Source organism: Plecotus auritus, assembly GCF_963455305.1.
Source record: "Plecotus auritus genome assembly, chromosome: 14".
In the NCBI taxonomy this organism is placed as follows: Eukaryota; Metazoa; Chordata; class Mammalia; order Chiroptera; family Vespertilionidae; genus Plecotus; species Plecotus auritus.
Window position 1 is genome coordinate 9,564,325 of NC_137780.1, and position 11,331 is coordinate 9,575,655.

Consider the following 11,331-nt stretch of genomic DNA (forward strand, 5'->3'; position numbering starts at 1 on the left):
GCCTCCTGCATGCCCCACACTGGGGATCGAGCCTGCAACCCAGGCATGTGCCCTTGACCGGAATAGAGCCTGGGACCCTTCAGTCCGCAGGCCGACGCTCTACCCACTGAGCCAAACTGGCTAGGACTGTTGCCTTTCCTTGAGGCCCAATGGAAGCAGCTTGAAAGGAGTTGGACAAGTGGCCAGCACCCCAATAGCCAAAGCAAAAATATACTCAGGCGTGGCTAAGACTTCCCCTAACTCGCCACCCTTTGAGCTCAGTTTGAGAAGGGCAAGAATGCCGCTGTACCCGAGGGGGTAAAAGTGACTATTCTTACAGCCGGGGGGCGATGCTGATGGCACTGGTTCAGCCTCCCTCCTCTCCTGACCGCCCCCCCGCCCCGCTGCCCCACCTGAGCCAGGGAGACCACCTTCTTGGTAGAGACACAAAGACACCCCAGACAGTGAGGATTCAGATTAGAGTGGAGAGAGCAGCAAAAGTCATCTATGTCACTGCTAGGGAAACAACTAGGCCATAAATTCTTCTGGCAGCCGTCCCCGCTTCCCAATATAAACACACACACTCTTGTCCATGATAGTTTGTTGAACACCCACTGCTTCCTTTACAACCCCGGAGGCCCCCCGGCCTATTCTTTAGAGGCTACTTTTAATTTCCCCACAGCCTAGGGAAGTAGGACACGGGAGGGTCGGTGAGGTCTTCTGGTGTCGGTAGGTGAGCCCCTTTATCCTCTCGGGGTGCGCGATCCTTTGAAGATGTAACAGGTCCAGGGGTCCTCAAACTTTTTAAACAGGGGGCCAGTTCACTATCCCTCAGACCGTTGGAGGGCCGGACTATAGTTTAAAAAAAAAAACTATGAACAAATTCCTATGCGCACTGAGGCCCGGGATGAGTCGGCTGCTAAGCAGGACAGGCAGTGGCACCCGGAGGGCCGGATCAATGTCCTCGGCGGGCCGCATGTGGCCCGCGGGCCGTAGTTTGAGGACCCCTGGTAGACTGTAAGAACTGCCTCCCTGGTAACTATACAGGGATCCTTTCTTGTATTAAATAATTTCTTTGGAGTCTTTTCATCTCCACATTGGACAAGGAAACAGTCACTGAATTTAATGAGATCGTAGTATGGGCTAGGGCTTCCTACCGTCTTTATGTCGAAAAGGGTATTGAACTCATCGAGACCCTGACCACCCCGAGGAGGCAGGAGCATGTAGTGCTTACAAGGGCCGGCTCCACAGTCAAGTTTTCTTGGGTTCAAATTTCTGTCCCTTTCTGGCTTTGTGACTGTGACCCTGGCCAAGTCCCACTGACCCGTTGTGTTAGTTTCTTTATCTATGAAATGGGGATAACCCATAGCACCCACAACATGAGATTATTGTGGGATTAAACTATACAGGGAACAGAAAGCACTTCTAACACAGCCTGGCACCTAGTATGTGCTCATTAAACGCTCCTCACCATTTCCTCACGCTCTCACTTCTCCCTCTTTGTCAGAGATGTACAATAAAACATGTGGCGCCCTGGCTGGTCTGGCTCAGTGGATAGAGCGTCGGTCTGCGGACTGAAGGGTCCCAGGTCCGATTCTGGTCAGGGGCACGTGCCTGGGTTGTGGGTTTGGTCCCCAGCGGGAGGCAGCCGATCGATGGTTCTCTCTCATCATTGATGTTTCTCCCTCTCTCTCCCTCTCCCTTCCTCTCTGAAATCAATAAAAATATATTAAAAAAAAACCAAAAAAACATGTGTCCCCCACTCTTCCTTAGATATAAATAGAATGAAAAAGCCAGGGAAGACGCCAACCAGAATTTGCTTCCTGGTTATACCTCCTAGCAGTTTCTGTACGTAGAAGGCCATTCACTTCTTTTAAACATTATGGTATCTGGGGGAGGGGGGATTATGGAATTCTGCCCCCAGTCATTATAGGAAGAAAGGAGAAGAAAATACACTTTTGGTGAAGAGAACTCTGACTATCCGAGTCCAGTTATGTCCAAATTCAAGATTATGGTCTCTTATTACTTAACACCCTGAAATGGCTCCTTTGTTTTCCAGATCAGAGAGGTGGAGGGTTGCAGCTGTTTCAAGGACTGGCCCTGCTTGGCTCATTAATGGGTCTGTTCACTTAAGTCCCGTGGAATTCCTACAAGAGGCTAAACAAATGTTTGCCATGAAGCCAACTGCTCATCCCTGCCCTGGAGCTTTATTACTATGGATCAAAAGCCAGAGTGTCTGATCTGACAGGTCCTTCCCATCTCCGATGAAAGAGCAACTTGCTTTAGAACAATGGTTTCCAGCATGGATGCATTGAAAACCAGGGCATGGGGGGAAAGGACTGTATGGGCCTCCTGTAATGTGACTACATCTTACCCTACGTGGTGACCCTCGATAAATGCCACCTAACCCTTTAATGTGAAACTACACGCAAAGCCTTTCCGGTTCTCACTTATAATTTATTTGATACGATTGAAAAGCCATGTTTGGTTCTATAATGATTTCTATCTCACGTCCCGTATGCATTTTTAGAGACATGAGCTTCTGCTCTCTGAACAACGAAAAAGTGATTTGTCCGAGAGAAGTAAGTAGTCCAGTGATGATCCCCAGGCTGTGTCTCTAGGCTAATCTCAGAGAGAGGCCACAGGAGAAAGGAGGGGCAGTGGGCAGGGAGGAGAAGGGTTTAGAGAAGATCAGAGCGGGTGGGAGATAAAGGGATAAACTCGAGAAAGGGAAGAACTCTCGGGTCTCACTCGAGGTTGTACGCATGAGAGTTACACCCCTCACACTTGAATGAAACACCGTGGGAATGTTTGGTGTTGTGACCAGCTGATGGATTATTGGTTGTGACGGTTGAGGCCTCAGGTCTCACAGGTCTCCGCATTTCAGAAGGAAACCTCTCTCTCTCTCTCTCTCTCTCTCTCTCTCTCTCTCTCTCTCTCTCTCTCTCTGTCTGGGAGGCGTCTCTCCCTGGCCTGTGCTTTGTCAACGCAGGGCCTGCTGAAGTCGGCTGCAGTCTGTTTTTTTGCCCCTGCTTGGTGCAATTCACCCCCTCAAATAGCTTTAGCGACTAATATCAATAAACAGCCACTAGTTGACTGACGGACATAAATAAATGATCACCGTGGGGACGGTTGTCAGACAGTGTAACCTGGGGATGAGTTTAATAAAATGCTAATATTCATAGTAAGAAGCCAGCGGCAGAATGTTCCTTAGTGGCCAGGGTGGTGTTTGACACTCCCCCTCTCCCCCCCCCCCCCCCCCGCCCCTACAGCATCTCTACTCCGACTGCACGTAGCTGACCACCCCGACTCTGCAGTCACATTTCACAAACCAGAATGATGTTTCTGGGGAGAAAGGGAGAGAGAAGTATGCACGAAGTAAAAATGAAAAAACTGAGGAAAGGAAAGGAGAGGCAAATGATAGAAAAACAACCAGGAGTGTGGCTGGGCTGGCCTGGCTCGGTGGTTGAGCGTCGACCTATGAACCAGGAGGTCACGGTTTGATTCCCAGTCAGGGCACATGCCCGGGTTGCGGGCTGGATCCCCAGTGGGGGACATGCAGGAGGCAGCCGATCCATGATCCTCATTATTGATGTTTCTCTCTCTCTCCCTCCCTGAAATCAATAAAAATATATTTTTTAAAAAATCAGGAGTATGACAACATGAAGTGGAATTCTCATTTTTTAGGATACGTAGCCTTTGAATAAATTTCTCTGTCATCATTTCAGTGGGTTTCATAGATTGTGTAAAAGTCCAATGTATGAATTTCCACAAGCAAAGTTCCCAGCCTGTGTTTCAAACAAGCTTGCCTTTCGGTGGGCTCCATTATTCTGCCAGCAAAGAATGAAAACGAAAGAAAACAAACCAACAAAAAGCAACAAGCAATAGTAACTGCACGTAAAGAAAAAATGGGGAGGTAGTTTTATGTTAGAAGAATAACGCGAGTCCAGGAGTAGTGTCAAAGGCAATGGGTAAGTATGCTTTCATAGACACTTTAAGAAGCAAAGCTATATGGGTCGTTCTGAGTCAGTGGTCGGCAAACTCATGAGCCAACAGAGCCAAATATCAACAGTACAACGACTGACATTTCTTTGGAGAGCCAAATTTTTTAAACTTAAACTTTTAATGCCACTTCTTCAAAATAGACTGGCCCAGGCCGTGGTATTTTGTGGAAGAGCCACACTCAAGGGGCCAAAGAGCCGCATGTGGCTCGAGAGCCGCGGTTTGCCGACCACTGTTCTGAGTGGTCGAACTGGCGACTAATAGCCAGAAAGTTCTTATAACGAGGGTGACCAGAGAATTAATCCCCCAAACCTGAGCACTTTCAGTACTAAAGGGGTAACTGTTCATAAACGCACGCACATCGGGACAACAGGGGTGACCCAGGACTGTCCCTCAGTCATTCGATTTACAACGAAGCCACATCAGACCTTCTCCTTTGTCGGTTATAATAGAGGTATATTCTGCCTACTTTCAAGCCTTTTTTCTCCTTTGCCTACACTGCAGATTCGAATAATCAGAGCTCTTAATTTGAAAATGCTTACCATGCAATTCTAGCATTGACATACACCTACAGCACCCCAAAACCGAAGCCCCTGGAGGTGCTTCGTTGAGATTCTTTTGAGCTCCCTGGATGCCCATCCCCCACGTGGAAGGAAAGAGGATAAAGATAATGATGACTGGGGAGGAAGAAGCATTTCGAGTGGTCCGTGCCCAGCCAGATTCAATTTTTGCATTTTGGAAAACGAACAATAGATTGGGAATCCAAAAAGTGACAATGAATTCTGACCCTGCTCATGTCAGCAAGCAGAAAAACAGAAAAGAATGCCTTCTGTTTGTCCTTTGGTGCGTATGGGTCATTCAATATTGACTTTTTACAGGTTGTTCTTTCCTGTTTAGTAAACAGTAAAGGCTGCACAACTCCTGGGATACGTGGGGAGTGAACTTCACCTCACTGAAAGGGGAGTGTTTCCGGTTATGTTTATGATCAAGATCCCTACAATTTCTTTTTTAAGATTACTTCCCTTATATCGACGTGTCCCTTTAAGTGCGAAAGCAATATCTTTATAGCTCCCATCCAATGGCGAGCTACTTACTATAAACCAAAGGAATGAACCTAAAAACTCGTGTGCGCTATGACCCAAAGAGACTTCAGCAATACACAAAACTATCATTTTGGCTGCCTGGTTATGAGCGACAACAAGTTCTCATTTTTTGTTTGAGAGGGCTGCGAGGCTAAGTTAATTAAGGTCCTTAAACGACAGACTCTTCTACGATCAATCTGCCCATTTGGCCAGTTGTAACGATTAAATCGAATCAATGCCACCATGGTACTGATTGTTCAGAAACTAGCCACTCATCCGGTTGTGAGGGGGAGTGAGGGGGGGCGGGGATTTATATCAGTTAATTCAGTGACAGCCTAAATCGTGCCACCTGGAGGACAGCAGTGGTGTGACTCACAACTCCCCGTCCGGAGCAAAGCAGCAGGCCTGCTCACTGTGCTCTGGGTGCTCTCCTCACAGCTTAGTCAACAATCTTGCAATGTCATTTTGTGGTAAAACCTTCCTCCAAACTGTGGTGAACAGTTTCGCCTCCAGCATATATCCCATTGATTTGTCCTTGTGGTTGTTTTATCCGGAGCGAAGACACTATCTAACAAAAATTCCTACACACACAACGAAAGCTACAATTCCACGGCAAGGCCAGAAAATGTGCATTTTTAGAAGAGAACCCAGCTCAGTAACAATGGGGTTTCCTTAATGATAAAGATTTAGTTGGTCCTAGACGGTTTGGCTCAGTGGATAGAGCATCGGCCTGTGGACTCAAGGGTCCCAGGTTCGATTCCGGTCAAGGGCATGTACCTTGGTTGCGGGCACATCCCCAGTGGGGGGTGTGCAGGAGGCAGCTGATCAATGTTTCTCATCGATGTTTCTGACTCTCTCTCCCTCTCCCTTCCTCTCTGTAAAAAAGCAATAAAATATATATTAAAAAAAAAAAAAGATTTAGTTGCCTGTTATCTCCTAGCCAGTATCATCCTAAGCTAAAATCCAGTCTGTATGTATGAAGCATATTTAAAATTCAGGCGTCCTCAAACTACGGTCCGCGGGCCACATGCGGCCCGCCGAGGACATTGATCCGGCCCGCCGGGTGCCACTGCCTGTCCTGCTTAGCAGCCGACTCATCCCGGGCCCGCAGTGCACATAGGAATTTGTTCATAGTTTTTTTTTTAAACTATAGTCCGGCCCTCCAACGGTCTGAGGGACAGTGAACTGGCCCCCTGTTTAAAAAGTTTGAGGACCCCTGAATGCTTCATAGCAAAATATGTCAGCACTTACACTTGCAAAAGTTAAAAGTTATGTCCTCAAGTGACCAATAGCAGCCTAAAAGGACAACAGCCGCCCAGCGGGAGTGGCTCAGAAGAGTTTAAGGAATTTGTCAAGGACACATAGCTAAGACGAGTCCACACTAAACTCCGCGCTCAGTTCTGATCCCACAGTGATGCCTCGTTGCCTAACATTGAATACCATTTGCAAGAAAAGGTTGATGTAAATAGAATTTCACTTAGTTGTCCTAAGGACCAAAATATGGCAGCTGGGCCATGCAATCCAGGTGTCCCTCCCATTTGTAGAGAAGGTCAAGATGGCCTTGAACCTTGTGCGCTGAGGTTTTATATTTATAATGAGAGCCCGGTGCTATGGCACAAAGACAAATATGATGTAGCAACAGCCCCGATGTTGCTCAGCATTTCAGGGTGACTGCGTCTGGCTGCCTCGCTGATGTTTTGAGAGCCGTTGTCAACCTGTTGTTTATGTCCATTCTGTGGACATGAGATTGAAGTCTAGATCTGCAGGCGCAGAGGCAACTGCCTAGTAGCCGGAAGGGGGATTAACAGCTGCAGGGCCACCCACGTACGAGGGCACGGCGCTCAGCTGTCTCCCCATCCTGAGCCTGGCTGGTCCTGACCCCACACCAATTCGGGGTTCTTGCTTTGATGTGTATGAACCAAAGGCATTAAAAATACAGGATAGCTCAGCTGGTGTGGCTCAGTGGTTGAGCATCGACCTATGAACCAGGAGGTCACGGTTTGATTCCCGGTAGGGCACATTCCTGGATTGCGGGCTTGATCCCAGTGTGGGGTGTGAAGGAGGCAGCCGATCAATGATTCTCTCTCATCATTGATATTTCTCTCTCTCTCTGCCTTCCTCTCTGAAAATATATATATATACTAGAGGCCTGTTGCACGATATTCGTGCAAGAATAGGCCTTCCTTCCCCTGGCTTCACTCCCAGCCGCCCAGGAGCCGGCAAGTCCCTGCTCCCGGCCCACCTGGGAGCCGGCAAGTCCTCGCTTCTGTCTGGAGCACCGCTCCTGTAGCTCCCTCCACTGCCCCCTTCCCCTCATAGCCAGCATCCCACCCCTCCCAGCTGCTCTGCCGTATGCAAATTAACCTCCATCTTTGTTGGGTAAATTTGCATACTCTGATTGGCTGTGGGCATAGCAGAGTGATGGTTAATTTGCATGTTTCTCTTATATTAGGTAAGATATATATATATCTTAAGATATATATATATATATAATATGTATATATTAAATGTAGGATGATTCAGGGGTTAGAGAAACTGCTGTCATTTATATGAATGTGGTTAACGCGCATCATTTTTAAACTGGCTGTGCTAATAAAAAATAATGCCCTCTGTGCTGTTTCCTGTGTTTCCCCCCCCAAATCTGCATCCTCCATGTGCTCCGGCAAGATGGCAAGTGTGCGCTGGAATCGACTGGACCGTCAAGCCCTGCCCGGAAGGCGCTTCATCCAGAGCAGGGGGTTACATTGTGATTCATCCCGACTCAGTATTTTGTTCACTGTCCATCGCTGCTCTAAATACCGCCTGGCTCAAACCTCCTCCCTCCTCCCAGTCTGTTCATTGACAGATTAACATCATCAAGTTTCAGATAAGCTCCCCAGGGAGCCTCCTTTTGCTGGGAGAGTGGGGGAGACTCATGTATCCAGCTGGCCCAAGCTCAGCTCCTGTTTTCCTGGGAAAGGGGTGAGGGGGCCTTTGTAGGCTCTGAGTCGCGCTCTCTCCTGTTCTCAAGGTTTGCTCTTGCTGCCAATTGACCTCAAATAGTCTTCGCACTCATAATACCTGCAGCCTCTCCACCTGTCACGGACATACTACCGCATGGACGCGAGCATCCGTCACTTTGACCCTAACAGGTGAATTTAAGGAAAGGGCAGGATGAATTCGGCTTCCCTCTGCAAAGCGTTCCCAAATAAAAATGAACACATCAAGGGAGTACCAAATACTCATCTCCTCACACGCCTCATTAAACTAGGACCCTTGTTAATGCACAACCTGGATTCCATTACAGTAGTTTATAACAGGTTTTCTTTCACCAAATATGTTTTTAAGTCATGGCAGGTAATATGTGAAGTTATCCCTGTTAATCCCAATTGCCACACTATTTAAGCTGTATAGTGAGAACTTACTGGAGGAATTTAACTTTAAAAAGGTGAAGTTTCGCCAACACCGGTTTGGCTCAGTGGATAGAGCGTCGGCCTGCGGACTGAAAGGTCCCAGGTTCGATTCCGGTCAAGGGCATGTACCTTGGTTGCGGGCACATCCTCAGTGGGCGGTGTGCAGGAGGCAGCTGATTGATGTTTCTCTCTCATCGATGTTTCTAGCTCTCTATTCCTCTCCCTTCCTCTCTGTGAAATATCAATAAAATATATTAAAAAAAAAAAAAAGGTGAAGTTTCAACTTTTTGGTTTTTGTAGGAGTAAAATTGTCCCTATTTTACCCTACATAGTATCATTGCTTGAATAATTCTAGCAGTTCCTGAAATGGGTGCTCAGTTAATGCTAGATAAATGCTTTCCTTTAGTTTTATTAAGAAATTTAAGTCAAGAAATGATGGTAACCAAAGTTACTCCACGCCTAAGTTAAAAATGTACAATTTCTGCCGGGCTGGAGTGGTTCAGTGGGAGGGGCATCGTCCTGTGCTCCGAAAGGTTGCCGGCTCCATTCCCGGTCAGCAGCAGGCCTGCAAAGGCAACTGATTCATGTTTCTCTCTCCTTTCCTCTCTCTAAACGTGTCCTTGGGTGAGGATTAAAACAATTTTCTTAATGTATAGTTTGCTGTTTTAAACACCGTTTGTCTCCTCCTCAAATTTATATGTCGCAGCTCTAATCCCCAGTATGACGGTATTTGGGGTGGAGCCCTCATGACTGGGATTAGTGTCCTTATTAAAGAGACACTGAGCCCTAGCCGGTTTGGCTCAGTGGATAGAGCATCGGCCTTCGGACTGAAGGATCCTGGGTTCGATTCTGACCAAGAGCATATTGCCTGGGCTGCAGGCTCGATCCCCAGTAGGGGGCATGCAGGAGGCAGCTGATCAATGATTCTCTCATCATTGATGTTTCTCTCTCTCCCTCTCCGTTCCTCTCTAAAATCAATAAAAATATATTTTTAAAAAAATAGACATTGAGAAATAAGGTCTCCTCCACCCCTATTTCACTAGGGACACACACAGGTATTAATAAAAACCTCTAACAACAAAAACAAAAAAACAATACACATAGGGAGAAAAGAAAGTTGTCCAAAGGATGCAAATGTATCAACTTATTTATTGGGTCTCCTCCTGCCTCTTCTGCGGAAATGTGTATGCTCTTCGACGATTCCTTTACAGCATCTTCTCAGGCCTCGATTCCCTTAGTTCCTTAGCCACAGTGTATTTCAGTTTGTCTCCCTTGCCCTTCACACTGGGGCTTTAGAGCTTCTCGTATATTATATGTTGAGCTAGGACATCTACACCCTGTAGTCACACGGCTGTATAATTACTCCTCCTGTCCGCCAGGCCAGCGCAGGTGGCAGGACTAGTTCGGTTGAGGGCCACTGTATTATTAAATATATTCACACGTGCAAAACCGTGATTAAAAAGCCCTAAGAGGTTTTCCAGAATTCAAACGCTCCCTTTCACCCACGTGTTGTAAAAGACACAAAATGCTTTGAAGCACTTGGGACTTACCCTCCAGTAACCTCTCGGGCTTCCCGCTGAGTCACTCCAGGCTCCAAGCACTGAAGGGGAGCCTTTGAGCTGTTCCATTCCAATGGTTGCCAAGGTGTCCTTGTAAGTAGAATAATACTTGATCTAAGAGGGATTCGAGGTAAACCCAGGACCTCAACTCCAGGTTCAAGTGCTAAACCACCAAGATGACTGTTATTATCCCTCGACCACGGGTGTTACCTTTGACTTGGAGATTTCCATGCTGAAGAACAATAACCAATACTACTAAACAATGCTACACAGGACACTCACCGCCCGCCCCCCCTCCTGCCCCAAACCTTCAGATAAGGAAGGAAGATAACTTCTAGTTACTAGTTGCCTGGTTACTATTTTGCATTGTTCCTTGTAAACAAATGAAAATAACTTTTTATTACTCTATTACTCTAAATAGTCACCAAAGATAGTATCAAGTATTGTTATATTTAGATAAATTGGGGGTGGGGATGGAAATGCAGTTCTTTCTTATTTCCCCCCTCAAAGAACTCAAGGACAAGGTAGGAAGAGGAACTAGATGCAGAATTACTTATCTAATTGATGTCAGAAGAATTTAGATACTTAGGGTAGAGGTTTGTAAACCACTCACCTAAAGGAACAGTTTCTAACGTAACATGCTCATCCTTAGATTCATATTTATATATGGTGGCATTTTGCTTATTTTCCTTATAGCCTCTAACATGATGTATTTTTTTTTATAGTGACAACTCAATTTTATTTTGAAATAAATTCTGAAAGAAAATCTGCAAATATTCTTTTCCTTACCTTCAGTTTGAAAATCTTGTTCAATTTTTTCTAAATTAAACTAAGCACTATACAACGAGTATGTTCAAAAACAACATTTTAATAATGAGAAGTTGTTTTCCAGTTTTATTCAGAATTTTTGCAAAGGTTCTGTATGATGCAGAAAGAATAATAAAAAGATAAAGCGTAATTTTTAATTCTGGGGAGAAAAGAGTATTTAGGTGCTATACTAGTATATACATTTTTTAAAAAAATATATTTTATTGATTTTTTACAGAGATGAAGGGAGAGGGATAGAGAGTTAGAAACATCGATGAGAGAGAAACATCGATCAGTTGCCTCCCGCACACCTCCTACTGGGGATGTGCCCGCAACCAAGGCACATGCCCTTGACTGGAATCGAACCTGGGACCCTTCAGTCCGCAGGCTGACGCTCTATCCACTGAGCCAAACCGGTCAGGGCAGTATATACATTTTTTTCCAAAATTCACCTATGTGTTAGGTTATATGGAACTGAATATTCACCTGTGTTAAGTTACAAGGGGATAT

General features: G+C 46.1%; 1 long non-coding RNA gene across 1 annotated transcript in view; it reads left to right on the forward strand.

Moving 5' to 3' along the window:
• Positions 1–8,698, forward strand: part of LOC308238810 — a 428,511-nt gene extending 419,813 nt beyond the window's left edge. The window contains exon 8 of the long non-coding RNA XR_013959622.1: positions 7,731–8,698. This is a non-coding gene — a long non-coding RNA (uncharacterized lncRNA). The remainder of the gene's footprint in view (positions 1–7,730) is intronic.
• Positions 8,699–11,331: the final 2,633 nt, after the last annotated feature.